This window comes from Xenopus laevis, chromosome 5L, assembly GCF_017654675.1.
Source record: "Xenopus laevis strain J_2021 chromosome 5L, Xenopus_laevis_v10.1, whole genome shotgun sequence".
Taxonomy (NCBI): Eukaryota; Metazoa; Chordata; class Amphibia; order Anura; family Pipidae; genus Xenopus; species Xenopus laevis.
The window spans coordinates 62936844-62955022 of record NC_054379.1 but is presented as its reverse complement, the minus strand read 5'-3'; the positions used below and the strand labels follow the sequence as shown (position 1 = coordinate 62955022).

The window sequence follows — 18179 nt, the reverse complement described above, 5'->3', positions numbered from 1 at the left end:
TAAATTTCAAAGTTCGAATTTCACATTTCAAATCGAATTTGGACTATTCCCTAGTCAAATTACACTAAGGGGCAGATTTATCAAGGTTCGATTTTCAAGTTTATGGGACTTTCTAAAAACTTCCATCAACTCCCATGAACTTGAAATTCAAAAAAAAAAATGACCATTCAAAATCTATTTAAGAAAAAAAATATATATATTTCTACAAAAACGGTGAATAGGATTGAGCCGCAAATTTCAATTAGATTCGAGTTTTATTCACCAAAAAAAATTAAATTAAAAAAAAAAAAAATGTTTAAAGTCCACCAAACGACTCCATATTGATTGTAGGAGGTCCCCTATAGCCAAAAACACCAATTCAGCAGGTTTAAGATAACGAATAGTTGAATTTGAATTCTTAAAGGGGCAGTACATGATAAATTTCAAAATTCGAATTGGAATTTTTTTTAAAATCCAAATCAAATTTGGACTATTCCTTAGTCGAATTACACTAAAATAAATGCAAAATTCAAATTTAAAAATTTGAATTTTCAATTTGGCCCTTGATAAATCTGCCCTGTCATAGGGGCTGCTATTGCTTTAAATGATAACAGTCACAGGGAGGGGGGGGGGGTACTGTGGGATAGGGGTTCACACCCTTTCAGGAAATTGTGTGTGTGCTGGCAGGCAAGTGCTCAGTCTGCCAAGATCATACAATTTACATTCCTCTGCAGAGAAGCCGTTCTCTCTGCATTGGCAGCTTCTGCTGCCTCCGCAGCGAGTGGGGAGGAATGACAGCTCCCTGGGCAACGAGGCTGGGGGCTGTCACGTTGGTCCTGTGACGTGATCGTCGCAGGGCCGACCTGCAAGTTGCAGGTGCAAAGGAATCGCGAGTCTGCTAAAACCCCAGGCTTTCTTCTCCCCGCAGCGCCGCCCACGCTCTTCCTGCTGCGCAACAGCTCTGCTTCAAGAACCTCCATGACCCCTCCAGTGGTGACAGCGCCCCTCCTGCTCCAAGAAACGGTAAGTGCCCTTTATTTACACACTTGCACACACTTACATACATAGTTACATAGTTAAATCGGGTTGAAAGAAGGCAAAGTCCATCAAGTTCAAGCCTTCCAAATGAAAACCCAGCATCCATACATACACCCCTCCATACTTTCACATACATTATATACCCATATCTATACTAACTATAGAATTTAGTATCAAAATAGCCTTTGATATCATGTCTGTCCAAAAAATCATCCAAGCCATTCTTAAAGGCATTAACTGAATCAGCCATCACAAAATCACCCGGCAGTGCATTCCACAACCTCACTGTCCTGAAGAACCACCTACGTTGCTTCAAATGAAATTTCTTTTCTTCTAGTCAAAAGAGTTATCCAATTTACGGGTAAAAAGGTCCCCTGCTATTTGTCTATAATGTCCTATAATGTACTTGGAAAGTGTAATAATGCCCTTTTTTATGCAAGACAGGACTTTATTTGCTTTAGTAGCCACAGAATGACACTGCCCAGAATTAGACAACGTGTTATCTACAAAGACCCCTAGATCCTTCTCATATAAGGAAACTCCCAACACACTGCCATTTAGTGTATAACTTGCATTTATATTATTTTTGCCAAACTGCATAACCTTGCATTTATCAACATTGAACCTAATTTTCCAGTTTGCTGCCCAGTTCTCCAACTTCCAACTGGAAGACTTAAATTATGAGGGTAGACTGTCAAGGTTGGGGTTGTTTTCTCTGGAAAAAAGGTGCTTGCGAGGGGACATGATTACACTTTACAAGTACATTAGAGGACTTTATAGACAAATGGCATAAAGTGGATCACCGTACCAAAGGCCACCCCTTTAGACTAGAAGAAAAGAACTTTCATTTTCATTCTTCACAGTCAGGACAGTGAGGTTGTGGAATGCACTCCCGGGTGATGTTGTGATGGCTGATTCAGTTAATGCCTTTAAGTATGGCTTGGATGATTTTTTGGACAGACATAATATTGTGATACTAAGCGCTATATATAGTTAGTATAGGTATGGGTATATAGAATTTATGTGAAAGTAGGTAAGGGTGTGTGTATGGATGCTGGGGTTTCATTTGGAGGGGTTGAACTTGATGGACTTTGTCTTTTTTCAACCCAATTTAACTATGTAACTATGTATGAACCTCGTCTTCCAGTTTGCTGCCCAGTTTCCCAACTTAGACAAATCAATCTGCAAAGTGCATCCTGCATGGGACCTTTAGTTCTGCACAATTTAGTATCATCTGCATTTTTTAACTTTTTAACAAGTTGAAAAGCAAGGGACCTATTACAGAGCTGTAATGGTTGGCACTCTGAATCTAGAACCAATGCCAAGCAACCTGGTCTCGGCTCATGTTTCTGCCTGTAGCAGCCGCCTTTGGCCTCGGGAGGAGCCCTCAGCTACTCAGATGCCGCTAGGCCTTAAAACGAGAGGTGCAAGGCGAAAGGTTCTAAACAACTGTAAGCAAAGTCTTTGGGCAGAAGGTCATGGTACAAGGCGTAAGGCAAAATAGTAGTCAGATCAGGCTGGGTCGAGGCAGGCAGAGAATAAGCATAGTCAGGCAGGCAAGGGTCAAACCGGGAGATCAAACAGAAAGGATTTAGCAGAAGAGGTAGTCGGTATTCAGGCAAGGGTCAGGATCCAGAGGTCAGAATAGTCAAAAGCCAGGCAGGGGTCACAACAGGAATCAAAACAGGTTCAGACAGATTAGCTTAAAGCCCAGAAGCACAAGGAACAAACTCCTATAACTGCAGTGTGGAAATGAAAAATGTACCTTTAAGTACATTTAAATTTCGTGCCATTGCGCGCTGGCGTCATCACGCCAGCGCCTATAATTAAAGAAGAGGCGCACGCCCTAGAGAACCAGCGACATTGACGAATTTCGGCATGACAGCCGTCCCCGCTGAGGGGGCGGCAGATGTCCCTGCCGTCCGCCCACTAGACCACCAGGGAGAGTTGTTACAAGAGCCCTGCGGTACTCCACTAACAACACTGGTCCAATTAGAAAATGTTCCATTTACCACCACTCTTTGTAGTCTGTTAGCCAGTTCTTTATCCAAGTACAAATACTATGTTCCAGGCCAACATTCCTTAATTTAACCAGTAACCTTCTGTGTGGCACTGTATCAAATGCTTTAGCAAAGTCACATCCAAGTAAATCACATCCACTGCCATCCCACAATCAAGGTCCATGCTTACCTTCTCATAAAAAGAAATGAAGTTAGTCTCATTTTAGTATTATGATTTGCTATAAAGTCCAGAATCTTTTCCTTTATTAACACTTGGAAAAGCTTTCCTACCACTGACGTCAGACTAACTGGCCTTTAGTTTTGAGGCTGAGAACGGGATCCTTTTTTGAATAGAGGCACCCCATTAGCAATTCGCCAGTCTCTCTGCACTATGCCAGACCTCAATGTATCCTGAAAAATTAAGCAAAGAGGTTTAGCAATCATAAAGCTCAGCTCACTAAGTACCCTGGAATGAATAACATCTGGCCTTTGTTTATCTTAACATGTTCTAGTCTCTCTTGAATTTCCTCATGTGTGAACCATGCATCATTAGTTATATTACTAGAATTGGGACTATTAAGAAGGAAACCTTCATTAACTGGTTCCTCATTAGTGTAGACAGAACGAAAAATAGGAGTTCAGAATCTGCACTTTAATTTTGTTTTCATCAACCAGCTGACCCCCCTCTGATACTAAAGGTCTCACCCCTTCCTGCTTAATTTTTTTACTATTAACATATTTAAAAAATAATTTGTTTTATTTTACTGCTTGCTGCAATATCCTTTTTCTATATAAATTTTAGCTTGCCTTTAGCTTCTTTGCATGATTTGTTGACCTCCTTGTACCTTATAAATGATTCGGCTGTCCCAGCTAACTTGAAAGCCATTCAATGTCTGGATAATTTAAGTCACCCATAGCAACAACTTGACCCAGATGTGAAGCCGCTTGTATCTCCAAGAGTAGCTGGGCTTCATACTCGTTACTTATACGAGGTTGTTTATAACATACAGCAATGAAAATTCTCTTTATAACCTTTTGCCCAGTCAAAATCTCCCAAAGGGATTCTACGCCCTCACCAGTGCCAGCTATGGTTATTTCTTTAGTGCATGGCTTTAATTCAGGCTTTACATACAAAAACACTCCACTCTTTTTAATCTCTCTGTCCCTCCTAAAAAGGTGTAACCATTTAAATTCACAGTCACAGGTTTCATCCCACCAGGTCTTAGTGATACCAATTATATCATAACTTTTAGAGCATGCAATTAATTCTAGGTATCCCGTTTTACCTGACAAACTCTGTGCATTTGCCAGCATACAGCGGAGGTTACTACTTTTATTTGCATTACTTAGTGGAGAATGATATGTTAAATTAGTATTATTCTGTTTTCCTTGTAACAGAGGGACCTCCTTAGCTGGTAAACTGTATGCCCCCTCACTCCTCCCCCATGCCCCCTTACTAATCCCACTGTCCCGTCTACCCTAGCTTCCCTACGCATTTAGCTCCCTAAGCTCCTGCTGTCTTCCTAAACCTGCACGTGGCACGGACAAAATTTCAGAAAAGAAGACATTGGAAGACCTTTCCTTGATCATGACATTTATACACACATTTTAGTAAAGATTGCAATTTTTACATTTTTTATTTTGCACACTGTTGCCCCCACTTATTCACACACACACACACTCAGACAATTTTTACAAGTGCATACATGTATAAGCAAAAACTCATGAACAGGTCTTTTTTTTTACTTATTCGTTTTACTCTTTTATGTTTTGTTTTTCAAATAAAAACTGTTTATTTTGCCAGCGTGACTATTGGATCAGGTATTTTGACCACCTGTTACACTGCCATGTTAGTTATTTTGTTGTTTTATTGGCTGGGCAATTTTTGTAGTTTTATTGCAATTTTATCCTGGCATTATTGTTCCTTAAGGGGCAGATTTATCAAAGGTCGAGGTGAATTTTCGAATTCAAAAAATTCAAATTTCGAGCAATTTTTTGTGTACTTTGACTAGGGAATAGCCCAAATTCTATTCGAATTTGAAAAAATTTTGAAAATTCGAATATTGAAATTTATCATGTACTGTCTCTTTAAAAATTTGACTTGACCATTCACCACCTAAAACCTGCCGAATAGCTGTTTTAGCCTATGGGGGACCTCCTAGAACCTATCTGGAGTCAATTGGTGGACTTTGAAAAAAAAAAAAAAAAAAAAGTTTTTTAAATCGAATTTGATATAATGCGCTATTAATTCTATTCGTACAATTGTAATTCGACCGAATACGGACCTATTTGATCGGAAACGGACAAGGCCATTTTTATCACATCTGTCGATCTGAAAAATTTTATTTTCGCGATAGTTCCCCTTTAAGTTCAGGAGAATCTTTCTAAAGGGTTCATCAGATAGTCCACGTCTCCAGCTGGAGCTGGTTTCTTTTTCGTCCAGAAGAAGGATGGCATGCTTAGACCGTGCATGGACTATCGTGCCTTGAACAAAATAACGACAAAGAATCGATATCTGTTACCTCTGATACCAGAATTGTTCAATAGACTAAGAGGAGCTAAAGTCTTCACCAAATTAGATTTACAGGCGCATATAATCTTATTCGAATCCGTCAAGGTGATGAGTGGAAGACGGCCTTCAACACCCAGGATGGCCATTACGAGTATTTGGTCATGCCTTTTGGTTTGTGCAACGCGCCCGCTGTCTTTCAAGATTTCATTAATGATGTCCTCCGTGACTTTTTACAGACTTGTGCTATAGTCTTTTTGGACGACATTCTGATTTATTCTTCTTCTATATCTGATCATTTTGTCCAAGTAAAACAAGTCTAATCTACAACACGATTCTTTTGGATGCTCTCCTTTTTTCGCTGTGTTTGGCCATTTCCTGCCTTTCCGCTTGATGTTTTCAAGTCTGAGATACCTGCAGCGGATACTCTTCTTCATGATTTTAAGGTCATCTGGTCCCAAGTCCACCAATCCCTCGTCAAAGCCTCTTCTTCTTAGAAGGATGAGAAGCATCGTCGTTCAAGTCCTCTCTATGAAATCTGAGATTTTGTTTGGCTTTCCACGAAGCACGTTAAGTTCCGCTTGCCTTTTCCCAAGTTTGGTCCTCGCTTCGTGGCTCCCTTCAAGGTCAAGGAGGTAATTAACCCTGTGTCTATTCGTTTGCATCTACCTTCGTCCATGAACATCTCAAATTAGTTTAACGTTTTTTTGGTCAAACCTTTTGTCAAGAACATTTTTTCGGTTGATCAACCTCCCCCTGCTCCTATTATTTTCATGATCATCAAGAATTTGAGGTTGAAGAGATTTTGGATTCAAGGAAAGTAAGAGGCAAGGTCCAATATTAATATTAGGGGTTTTTGACCTGAAGATCTTGGGTAAGAGCTGCTGACACTCATGCTCCTCATCTGATCCGGGCTTTCATAAGAAGTTTCCAGATAAGTTTTAGGAGTTCCCGGAGGGTACTCCTGAAGGAGGGGGGTACTGGAGATGCTCCAGGAGATCACAGCAATCTCTTACCTCCAGGCGCATCCAAGTCCCTGGGTAGGCGCGCCTGGAGGTAAGAGATCGCTGTGGTCTACATTTTGGAAATTGACCAAGCTGGTTCCAATTTATGTGTTCCTGCCGAAGCGTCTGATTCTGATTTTGAATTGCGTGTTTTGACTTCTGCGCGACATGTGACTACGATTCCTGCCACCTGCCTTGTACTTTTTGCCTGACTTGGACTACGTCTTTTTTTAAAGAGACAGTACATGATAAATTTCAATATTCGAATTTTCAAAAATTTTTCAAATTCAAATAGAATTTGGGCTATTCCCTTAGTCAAAGAACACAAAAAATAGCTCGAAATTCGAATTTTTTGAATGTGAAAATTCACCTTGACCTTTGATAAATTTGCCCCTTTAGGAACAATAATGCCAGGAAAATATTGCAATAAAACCACAAAAATTGCCGAAACCAATAAAACAACAAAATAACTAACATAAACAGCGTAATAGGTGGTCAAAATACCTGATCCAATAGTCACGCTGCCAAAATAAACAGTTTTTAGTTGAAAAACAAAACATAAAATTGTAAAATGAATAAGTAAAAAAAAAAAAGACCTGTTTGTGAGTTTTTTTTGTGTACACTTTTAAAAAGAGTGTGTGTATGCGAATAAGTGTCAAAAAGGGGGCAACAATGTGCAAAATAAAAAATGTAAAAATTGCACTCTTTACTAAAATGTGTGTGTAAGTGTGTGTGTGTAAGTGTGTGTGTGTGTGAGTAAGTGTGTGTGTGTGTGAGTAAGTGTGTGTGTGTGTGAGTAAGTGTGTGTGTGTGTGAGTAAGTGTGTGTGTGAGTAAGTGTGTGTGTGTGTGAGTAAGTGTGTGTGTGTGTGAGTAAGTGTGTGTGTGTGTGAGTAAGTGTGTGTGTGTGTGAGTAAGTGTGTGTGTGTGTGAGTAAGTGTGTGTGTGTGAGTAAGTGTGTGTGTGTGTGTGTGAGTAAGTGTGTGTGTGTGTGTGTAAGTGTGTGTGTGTGTGTGTGAGTAAGTGTGTGTGTGAGTAAGTGTGTGTGTGTGTGTGTGTGTGTGTGTGTGTGTGTGAGTAAGTGTGTGTGTGTGTGTGAGTAAGTGTGTGTGTGTGTGTGTGAGTAAGTGTGTGTGTGTGAGTGTGAGTAAGTGTGTGTGTGTGAGTGAGTGTGTGTGTGTGAGTGTGAGTGTGTGTGTGTGTGTGTGTAAATAAAGGTCACTTACCATTTTTTGGAGCAGGAGGGACACTGTCACCACTAGAGGGGTCATGGAGGTCCTTGAAACAGAGCTGTTGCGCAGCAAGAAGAGCGTGGGCGGCGCTGCAGGGAGAAGAAAGCCTGGGGAGTTAGCAGATGCGCAATGCCTTTGAGCCTGCAACTTGCAGATCAACCCTACAACGATCACGTCACAGGACCAACGTGACAGCCCCCCTAGCATCATTGCCCAGGGGGCTGTCATTCATCCCCACTCTCTGCGGAGGTGGCAGAAGCCGACCAATGCAGAGAGAGCGGCTTGTCTGCAGAGGAATGTAAATTGTATGATGTTGGCAGACTGAGCACTTGCATGCCAGCACACACAAAATTTCCTGACAGGGTATGAACCCCTATCCCACCGTACCCCCCCTGTTATCATTCAAAGAAATAGCACCCCCTATGACAGCGCAGATTTATCAAGGGTCGAATTGAAAATTCTAATTTTTAAATTCTAATTTTGAGTTTATTTTAGTGTAATTTGACTAGGGAATAGTCCAAACTCAATTCGGATTTAAAAAAAATAAAAAAAAAAAAAATCGAAATTCGAATTTTGAAATTTATCATGTACTGCCCCTTTAAGAATTCAAATTCAAATATCTGTCATCTAAAACCTGCTGAATTGGTGTTTTAGGCTATAGGGTCCTCCTACAGTCAATTTGGAGTTGTTTGGTGGACTTTTGAAAAAAAAAATGTATTTTTTTTGGTGAAAAAATTCGAATCGAATTTGCAGCTCGATCCTATTCACCTTTTTTTTTTTTTTTAAATAGATTTTGAATGGTCATTTTTTTTGAATTTCGAGTTTATGGGAGTTTTCAGAAAGCCCGATAAGCTTGAAATTCGACCCTTGATAAATCTACCTCTTAGGGGCACATTTACTAAGCTCGAGTGAAGGATTCGAATGAAAAAAAACCGTCAAATTTCAAAGTATTTTTTTGGGTACTTCGACCATCGAATAGGCTACTACGACCTTCGACTCGAACGATTCAAACTAAAAATCGTTCGACTATTCAATCATTCGATAGTCGAAGTACTGTCTCTTTAAAAAATACTTTGACTACATACTTCGGCAGTTTAAACCTACCGAGGTACAATGTTAGCCTATGGGGACCTTCCCCAGCACTTTTATAACCTTTTTTTGATCGAAGAAAAATACTTTCGATCGATTGCTAAAAATCGTTAGACTCAAAGGATTTTATCGTTCGACTCAAAGGATTTTATCGTTCGACTCAAAGGATTTTATCGGTCGACTCAAAGGATTTTATCGTCGACTCAAAGGATTTTATCGTTAGACTCAAAGGATTTTATCGTTCGACTCAAAGGATTTTATCGTTCGTCTCAAAGGATTTTATCGTTCGACTCAAAGGATTTTATCGTTCGACTCAAAGGATTTTATCGTGTCAAGGATTTACGTTCGACTCAAAGGATTTTATCGTTCGACTCAAAGGATTTTATCGTTCGACTCAAAGGATTTTATCGTTCGACTCAAAGGATTTTATCGTTCGACTCAAAGGATTTTATCGTTCGACTCAAAGGATTTTATCGTTCGACTCAAAGGATTTTATCGTTCGACTCAAAGGATTTTATCGTTCGACTCAAAGGATTTTATCGTTCGACTCAAAGGATTTTATCGTTCGACTCATAAAGGATTTTATCGTTCGACTCAAAGGATTTTATCGTTCGACTCAAAGGATTTTATCGTTCGACTCAAAGGATTTTATCGTTCGACTCAAAGGATTTTATCGTTCGACTGAAAGGATTTTATCGTTCGACTCAAAGGATTTTATCGTTCGACTCAAAGGATTTTTACTTCGATCGATCGAAGGATTTGCACCAAATCCTTTGAATTCTATATTCGAAGGATTTAAATTCGAGGGTCAAATTCGAGAGTTTATTAACCCTCAATATTCGACCCTTGATAAATGTGCCCGTAAGTGTTATTTGATTTGAGTTGTAAAAAAATTTGAAATCCGAATTTCACTATTCGCCATCTAAAACCTGGCAAATTGCTATTTTAGCCTATGGGGGACCTAGTAGAACCAATTTGGAGACATTTGGTGGACTTTTAAAAACTACGTTTTTTTTTAAATTTTTTGAATTTGATTCAAGATTGTGGGTCCCTCCTATTCACCCATATTTAAAAAAATTTAATTAAATACATTTCAATTGTTTCAAAAAAAAATTTTTGTCCCAATTTCGAGATTATGGGAGTTTAAAATAAAAAAATCTACCCCATGATAAATCTACCCCTTAATGGCAGGCAGCTGTTGGCCTGCAGAAGCTGACATGGGCTTTTATGTGGCAAAATATACTATATAATATTTTATGTGCCATGAGGACAGTTTTCCATTCAAATTAATTACATTACTTTCACTTGCAACCTGCCCCCCAAGACTTGTTCCCTGATAGCAAAACTCTTGCTCTATCCTGATTTCTTACCCCCCCCAACAGTGTGTTTAAAGCATTGGTAGTTCAGTGACTTCAAAGGCACCATCGTTCGTTCCCTGATAGATTTATGAAGAAAGTCTCTCTCTCCTCCAGCCAGTCCCCCCCTGCAACCAGAATCGGTAGTTTGATAAGTTTAAAAGCTCCATGTTCGTTCACAGAAAAGCTGCTCTTCCTCTACAGCTCCCCCTACCTCCCAGAAACTAGTCATGTGGAAATAAAGGTAGACTAGTAACTTTCCTTCCTTGCCGCATTTTAGTTTGTATGCGAGTACTGAGACATGCTAGTATTAGATAAGAAGCACAATCAAACTGGAGCAGCACACTAGCATCAAACTACCGATTCTGACAAGGGGGAGGTGCTGGTTGCAGGGGGGGGGGACTGGCTGAAGGAGAGAAAGACTGTCTTCCTAAATCTATCAGGGAACAAAAGATTGTGCCTTTGAAGTCACTGAGCTACCAATGTGGACATTGTTTACTTATAGTCAAACCACCTCTTTACTGATATGCAAATGTACTTGAATTGGTAAAAACAAAAAAAAACATTTTAAACTAAATTACATGATATAGAAATTACCTTAAGCGTCCTTACATTTTTGTCAAAACTTTGACCTTACAGCTTTTTTTCTAGAGCAGAAAAAAAAGAATTTGTAAATAAAAAGCATTGAAAATGTTTAATTATTTCACATGCCTAAATGTTCAAAACAGAGCCAGGCCAAGTAATGCACTACCTGGCACTGCTGCTCACTCCCCCCTAGTCCACAAAGTATTACTCCCCCATCCCCTCATTGGTTGCTCATTTGCTCTCTCAAAACACCAACCCTTCAAATCCGACCACTGTATAAATCCTGTCAGAACTTCACCCCAAAGAACAAATCACCCCACAAGCTGGTATGTAGCCTGTTCATGTTTTCCTTTGGAATTGTGCCCCCTCCTAGGAAGCTGCCTATGCTGCCTACCCATTAATTTTTACTCTGCTTCAAAAAATAAATTTCAATTCAATTGATGGGCACATTTATATGGTAGTTAAGTTGCTTGTGGGCTTCAAATATCCATTGAGCTGAAATTCTATAAGCAGTCTACTTTCATAAGTAGACTAAGTTCTACTTTCATAAGTGAAAAGTGCTGATAAGTTGTAGAATTCACCCCCAAAGTGGATGTACTGGCAGATTTGGCAGTTTGAAGAAAGGGTTGGTTAACTTTTTACAAATTACAAAATACAAAGTTCCTGAAATAAACTTAGTACATAGTAGATTCAGGGAAACCTGATGAAAGGCTTGGGGTTTTTACCCTCCTCCCTTACCTTACTCTGAATAAACTAGCTGTTAGACAGGTTTCACCTACACGTGTCAAAGCCAATAGGCACATCTCTTTTCAATGTCATCTACTATGTTGTCAATACATAGTTATACAAGTAGAAAGCACTTTTATTTTACAGTTTAAATTTCTTAATTAAAGAAATGGACAAAAATTATGGTCAGCAAGCCCAACTCACTGACGTTGAACAAAGTAATCTAGTGCCCCCTTAAGCATCTGTAGTGTTCACATAGAAGGGAATATAATGATTACCTTTCTGTGTATTTAATTCTAGGTTGTTAAGTAATGATTTATTCATTTCTTTGGCTTCTGGTCAGTATTTCAGGATGTAGATACTGTAACTTTTTCAAACCTAAAATAAAGAGGAAAAAGTATAAGATTTAAGTACAATTACAGATTGTCCAAATTGGGAATTTATGAAAATGTTTTAAAAACAATAACTGAAACCATGATTAAAGGACATGTAAAGCTTAGATTTTCCTACCATGTATATAAGTTGGCATATCTTCCCCACCCAAGCCACATAATTTATACTGCATATACCCCTTCCATTTGCCAGCGCCATCACATTTTCTTAAAACAAATAGCAGCTTTTATTCGGCAGCCATTTTCCCTCTGACACATCATCAGCAACATTAACATCTGCAAACAGGACATGTATGCTGTAAAGTTCATGCAATGCAGAATGCAGGTTTACACAGGCACAGCATACTTTGATAAAAAGTTCTGCTGGGGTTGAGCACTATAATGATTAAGCTGAGCTCAGGAGAGGTGGTTAGGAGAACAAAATAGGATCAGACAGCTAGAGTTTCTATGGGAGACAGAAATGCCATCTTTTCATTGGCTGTTAGACTGGAGGGTGTGTTTAGTAATCTGAGCTATGAAGAACTGAGCATACTCATAAATCAACAGCCAAAGCAAATTCCTGAGGAAGGGGGCTGAATGAGTTAGAGGAATAGAAATGTGCCGCCCATTGGGCTTTTATAGTTCTTTATATATATTTTGATAGCCCAATTATATTACTGTTACTTAGTTACTTCATTCAGAGCTTCTAGCCTTAAATTTGCTAGCCAATACCTCACTACCACTGATTCAAGGGAGTCATGTGATCATAGGGCAGCCGTTATTTCCCTTCACAGTGGCAGCCATTCATACTTGTTCAGCTTAGGGTGAGAAGGTATTCTGTTTTTACCTCGAGGATACAGTTTTCTTTTGGATTACAATTGCTTGCAACAATTCTACAATTAAAGCCAAGGAATTAAAGCTCATCTAATGCTGTGTTCTTGTGAGTAAGCTACTGTCAAATGTAAGTTCATCCATTTCTACAATTTACTGGAGGCAGAATAGTAAAAACAGAACCTTGCACCCTTTGCTAGTGAAGACAAAGGCTTGCACCCTGTACTAGTAAAGATAGCAAGATTGAGACTTGTTTCTTGTTATACAACAAGCCTGCTCACAGGATGGAATCAAGAATTGCTTAAGTCTGCTTATGCTTTGCTAACGTGGGACTGTTAAAAATCAAATGCCTATGTCTGTTGACAGCTGTTGCCAGCCTGCTATTTAATCTTGCTAAACTGAACTGTGGTTAACTGGATCTTTGCATCCCTACAATATCTTCAGAGACAGATATAATTTCTCTACTTGTCATAAATCTGTGGATTTCATTATCTATAGAAGTTTATATTGTTTTGAATTTTGAAAGCTTAAGGATTACAGTTTATTTGCTCTTATTGAGAGGATCAAGTTACAAACTTATACTGGACTCTTTTTGCCTGCAAGGTGGTAATAATTTTCATCACACCCAGCTTTCTGTCAAATATATATAATGTCTTTACAAGGATTTGAATGTTCAAGTAATGCAAATATTCAAGAAATGGCATCTGCAAAAGAGTTAAATCAAATGTCTGTTATGCCAAAGCGTGCAACCAAACCTACCCAAAAGGTGATAGAAAACTATGAGACCAAAAAAGATCTTATTTTAGGGAAGCTGGATGATATTTGGAAGAAGAATGTTCATTGTATGTCACTTTTTAATGCCAATTCTGATAATTCCAGTGAGCTGAATGATGTTCTAAAACGTTTAAGAAATGCCTTTGACTGTTTTCAAACACTGTCTGAGAGATATCTTGCATTTTTAAACAGATCAGGTATTAAAGGTTTATCTGAGGAGAAGAATAGAATTTATCTCATTAAAGAGCAACGGTGTAACACTGTTCTTGAGGTAATAATGAAGATTGAACATAGGATTGCGGATTTACATGAAGTTAGATCACATAGGAGTGTATCTTCAAAACACACATCCAGGTCCTCTAAATCTTCCAGATCCGCCTATTCACACCATTCCACAGTCAGTGAAAGGCTTATTCAAGCACGTGCAGATGCGGAAGAAGCAAAATTATTATCAAAGTTCTCTGTAAAAGAGGCTATGCTTAAAGCTTCTCAAACACAAATGCAAGCACAGCTCCAAGCAGATCTTGCACTTAAACAAGCTGAAGCAGAAATTCTTCAACGGGAAAGAGATGAGGCTGCAGCTTTAGCAAGGCTGAGAGTGTATGAGGAGGCTGTAAAAGGACAAAGTGGGGAGGAACCAAAAAGTATTGCTGCTTCACTTGCCTCAGAGGACCCACTGAAGCGTACTAGAGACTATCTTGCAAGCCTCAGCAGTAGGCAAGCAGTAGACAATGCCTCAGAGGAGCATGAATTTACACATAAAGTTCAGGAGCAGTCCCAACAAGAAGCATACATTTTGTCCAGTAACAAAGGTCAAATTACTGCGGATACAAATATTAATGCTAGAAGCCTCTACAGTGCTCAATCCATGCAGCTACAGATGGGTGCACTACAACAGGTTGGCATCACAAGTTTGGATACACCGCATGACACAAAGGCCTTTTCCCTGGGACAAACACTTCTAAGTGATATGGCTCCCTCGCAGAGACAAGCGAGAACAACACTCATTGAACCTCCTCCAGGACTGAACACCTTTGCACCTCCATACATTCCTGCAACCTCAAGTGTAACAAATACAGATACCAGGCTAGAACACGCTCCTCAGATCATTAAGACGGAAAGGTCAGAGATGTCTGAATTTGCCAAGTATATGATCCGACGTGAGCTTATAAGCACTGGTCTTACAAACTTCGATGATTATCCTGAAAACTACAGATCTTGGAAGTCAACTTTCAAAACAACAATAGAGGATTTGGGAATCTCTGCAAAAGAAGAACTTGACCTACTGGTAAAATGGTTAGGCTCAGAGTCTTCTAAACATGTTGTTCAGATCAGAAGAGTGCATGTGCACAATTCTACAGCAGCCCTCAGTGCTGCTTGGGAAATTTTAGAGCAGACATATGGCAGCTCAGAAGTTATAGAAAATGCCCTGTTCAAGAGAATACAGGATTTCCCAAAATCTCCAACAGGGAAAATCTTAAATTTCAAGAACTGAGTCATCTTCTTCAGGAATTACAACTTGCTAAAGAAGACCCTTGCTTACCAGGCCTCAGTTATCTTGATACTGCACATGGAGTTAATCCAGTGGTTGAGAAACTGCCTTTCAACCTTCAAGATAAGTGGACATTTTTATGTTCAAAATACAAACAGGAGCACCATGTCTCCTTTCCACCTTTCTCTTACTTCTGTAAGTTCATCAAGGATATAGCCGGAGCCAAGAATGACCCAAGCTTCATATACACTGACTCAAGAGTACCTACGTCTCCTTCTTCTAAGTCACAGAAGCCAGATTCCAGGTACAAAGAGAAAACTGGGCCAGTATTTGTTCAGAAAACAGATGTTATTCAAAGAGAAAAGGTTGAGAATCCAGACAGACAATGTCCTCTTCATAAAAAACCTCATGCTCTTAAGAAGTGTAGAGGATTCAGGGACAAAACCCTCAAGGAACGCAAAGAGCTTCTTCAAAAATATGGCATTTGCTACAGGTGCTGTGCATCAACAGAACACTTTGCCAAAGAGTGTAAGGCTGTCATCAAATGTTCAGAGTGTGAAAGTATTAAGCATGTTTCTGCCCTTCATCCAGAGCCTCTCAATCCTTCGTCTGGGCAACAGATAACCCCTGCAGCAGAGAATGGCGGGGAGGACGCAGTGTTAACCACTACATCTCCCATGGTTTCTTCTACATGCACACAAGTTTGTGGAGATCGCCTTCATAGCAAGTCATGTGCCAAAATATGTCTTGTTAATGTGCATCCTAAAGGGCATCCTGAGAAAACTGTGAGAATGTACGCTATCTTGGATGATCAAAGCAATCGATCACTAGCTAGATCTGAATTCTTTGAACTGTTCAATATTAATGGGAACACTGAACCCTACACACTTGGAACATGTGCTGGTGTAACAGAATCAATCGGAAGAAGAGCAAATGGCTTCATAATAGCATCACTTTACAACACTTTGAAGTTACCACTGCCAACTTTAATAGAGTGTAATCAATTACCAAACAATAGAGATGAGATTCCAACACGTGAAGCTGCAAGTCTTCATCCCCACCTGATGCACATAGCTGACCAGATACCAGCAGTAGACAAAAATGCAAACATACTACTTCTTCTGGGCAGAGACATCTTGCGGGTCCACAAGGTTCGTCAGTATTGCAATGGTCCTGGAAATGCCCCTTATGCCCAGAGACTCGATCTTGGATGGGTGATAGTTGGAAAAGTGTGCATTAGTAAGGTACACCCACCAGATAGAATCAGTACATGGAAGACTAACGTGCTAGAGAATGGTCGCACTTCTTTTTTCAAGCCATGTAAAAATCATTATTATGTGAAGGAAAAACCTAAAACTGGCTTTGAGTCATCCCTCTTCACTCAGGAACAGTTAATGTCCTCAACGTATTTCGATGACCAGCTTGAAAATACAATATTTCAAGTTACAGTGGATGACAACAAACCAGCTCCATCTATCGAAGATAAAGAGTTTAATTAGATATATAATTTTTAAATAATAGTGGTATCTACAGATACCAAGCGGGGAGTGTGCCGCCCATTGGGCTTTTATAGTTCTTTATATATATTTTGATAGCCCAATTATATTAGTTACTTCATTCAGAGCTTCTAGCCTTAAATTTGCTAGCCAATACCTCACTACCACTGATTCAAGGGAGTCATGTGATCATAGGGCAGCCGTTATTTCCCTTCACAGTGTCAGCTATTCATACTTGTTCAGCTTAGGGTGAGAAGGTATTCTGTTTTTACCTCGAGGATACAGTTTTCTTTTGGATTACAATTGCTTGCAACAATTCTACAATTAAAGCCAAGGAATTAAAGCTCATCTAATGCTGTGTTCTTGTGAGTAAGCTACTGTCAAATGTAAGTTCATCCATTTCTACAATTTACTGGAGGCAGAATAAGAAAGATTTCAAAGTGATTAAGGGGATGCTGCAACTTTACTGTTAACCTTTTAACAACCAGTGTGGCAGTTATCTAAAGATTTCAAAGGAGCTGTTTACCGATTAAATTTTTGTGGGGAGGGTTTATATGTCCTTTAAAGCTGACAAATGGTAAATTATAAACAACGAGAAGCATTAAATGTTAAGAAAACACAATGTACAATATTCACTAATTATACAGTATATACTGAAATTACAGGCAGCACTGGCACATTTGGGCACTTTGCTGACTATTGCCCCCATCAATACCAGGGGTGCCCAAAAGGTAGATCGGGATCTACCAGTAGACCTTTAGCTGGTTATCAGTAGATCTCAAGACACTGTCAACAAACAGCTTGTTTATATCACCCTCCTATTTCATTCTTTTCATTCAGATATTTATGTTGTTACGGTTACATAGAAATAGTAGTTTGCTAAATATAGCAATATAAATTCTCTAAAATCAATATAATATTTAAGTAATAATTTCCATGGAACAGAATGCTAACAATGCTTTTATGGATGCAGATCATAATGGGCACTCCTGCTCTATACATTGTATGTGCACAGGCCTTATCATTACAAAGTCATTCCTTAAAGGCGAACTAACCCCCATTTAGCCTAAAGTTCCCACTCCCCCCCCCGCACAGTCTTACCCTTGAATTGTGTCCCCTCTAGATATACTGACCGTACATGCAGAGTCAGTGCAGCGGAGCTCACAGGCGCCATCTTCGGTGCTTCGTTATTCTTCGTAATGTGAGCGGCGTATCGGCGCATGCGCAGTTGGAACAATCTTCCGGTACGCGACAACTGCGAATGCGCCGAAAGTGATGGAAATTGCCAAAGGAACCCGAAGAATACCAAAGTGCACAAAGACGGTGCTTGTGAGCTCCGCTGCGCTGACTCTGCATGTGCAGTCAGTATTTCTAGAGGGATCACTATTCAGGGGTAAGAGGCAGGAGGGCAACAGGGACTTTTGTTTAAGTTTTAGTTCTCCTTTAAACTGGATATTTTTCAATTATCATGCATCGGTTATTAACAGGTCAGTTGTATATTTCACACTTCATTTGTTTTAATTCAACATTAATTTCTAATTTGCCATGTCACATATTTAACTTATAGCCCAGACTACCTTAGAACCCAGATACTACTGCTAATACCATGTGCTCATGCTATCATAGAACAAAGTCTAAGACCTATGTCAACCAAGACCAAAGTGGCAGTTCTGGAGAAGTTTCCACTTGGAATCTTTAT

The 18179-nt window shown here is 39.5% G+C and overlaps 1 protein-coding gene across 25 annotated transcripts in view; it reads right to left on the bottom strand.

The window, feature by feature from the left end:
• The window catches only part of tab2.L (TGF-beta activated kinase 1 (MAP3K7) binding protein 2 L homeolog), a 102565-nt gene that overhangs the window by 70126 nt on the left and 14260 nt on the right, over positions 1-18179 (bottom strand). For 9 of the 25 annotated variants that reach the window (XR_005961253.1, XR_001935749.2, XR_005961252.1 and 6 more), the window contains 3 exons: positions 11795-11894; positions 10803-10852; positions 7756-7850 (listed from right to left, as the gene is read on the bottom strand). The gene's annotated coding sequence lies outside the window, so the exon portion shown is untranslated. The remainder of the gene's footprint in view (positions 1-7755; positions 7851-10802; positions 10853-11794; positions 11895-18179) is intronic. The other 16 variants (XM_041562830.1, XM_041562831.1, XM_018263161.2 and 13 more) reach the window with 5 other exon arrangements.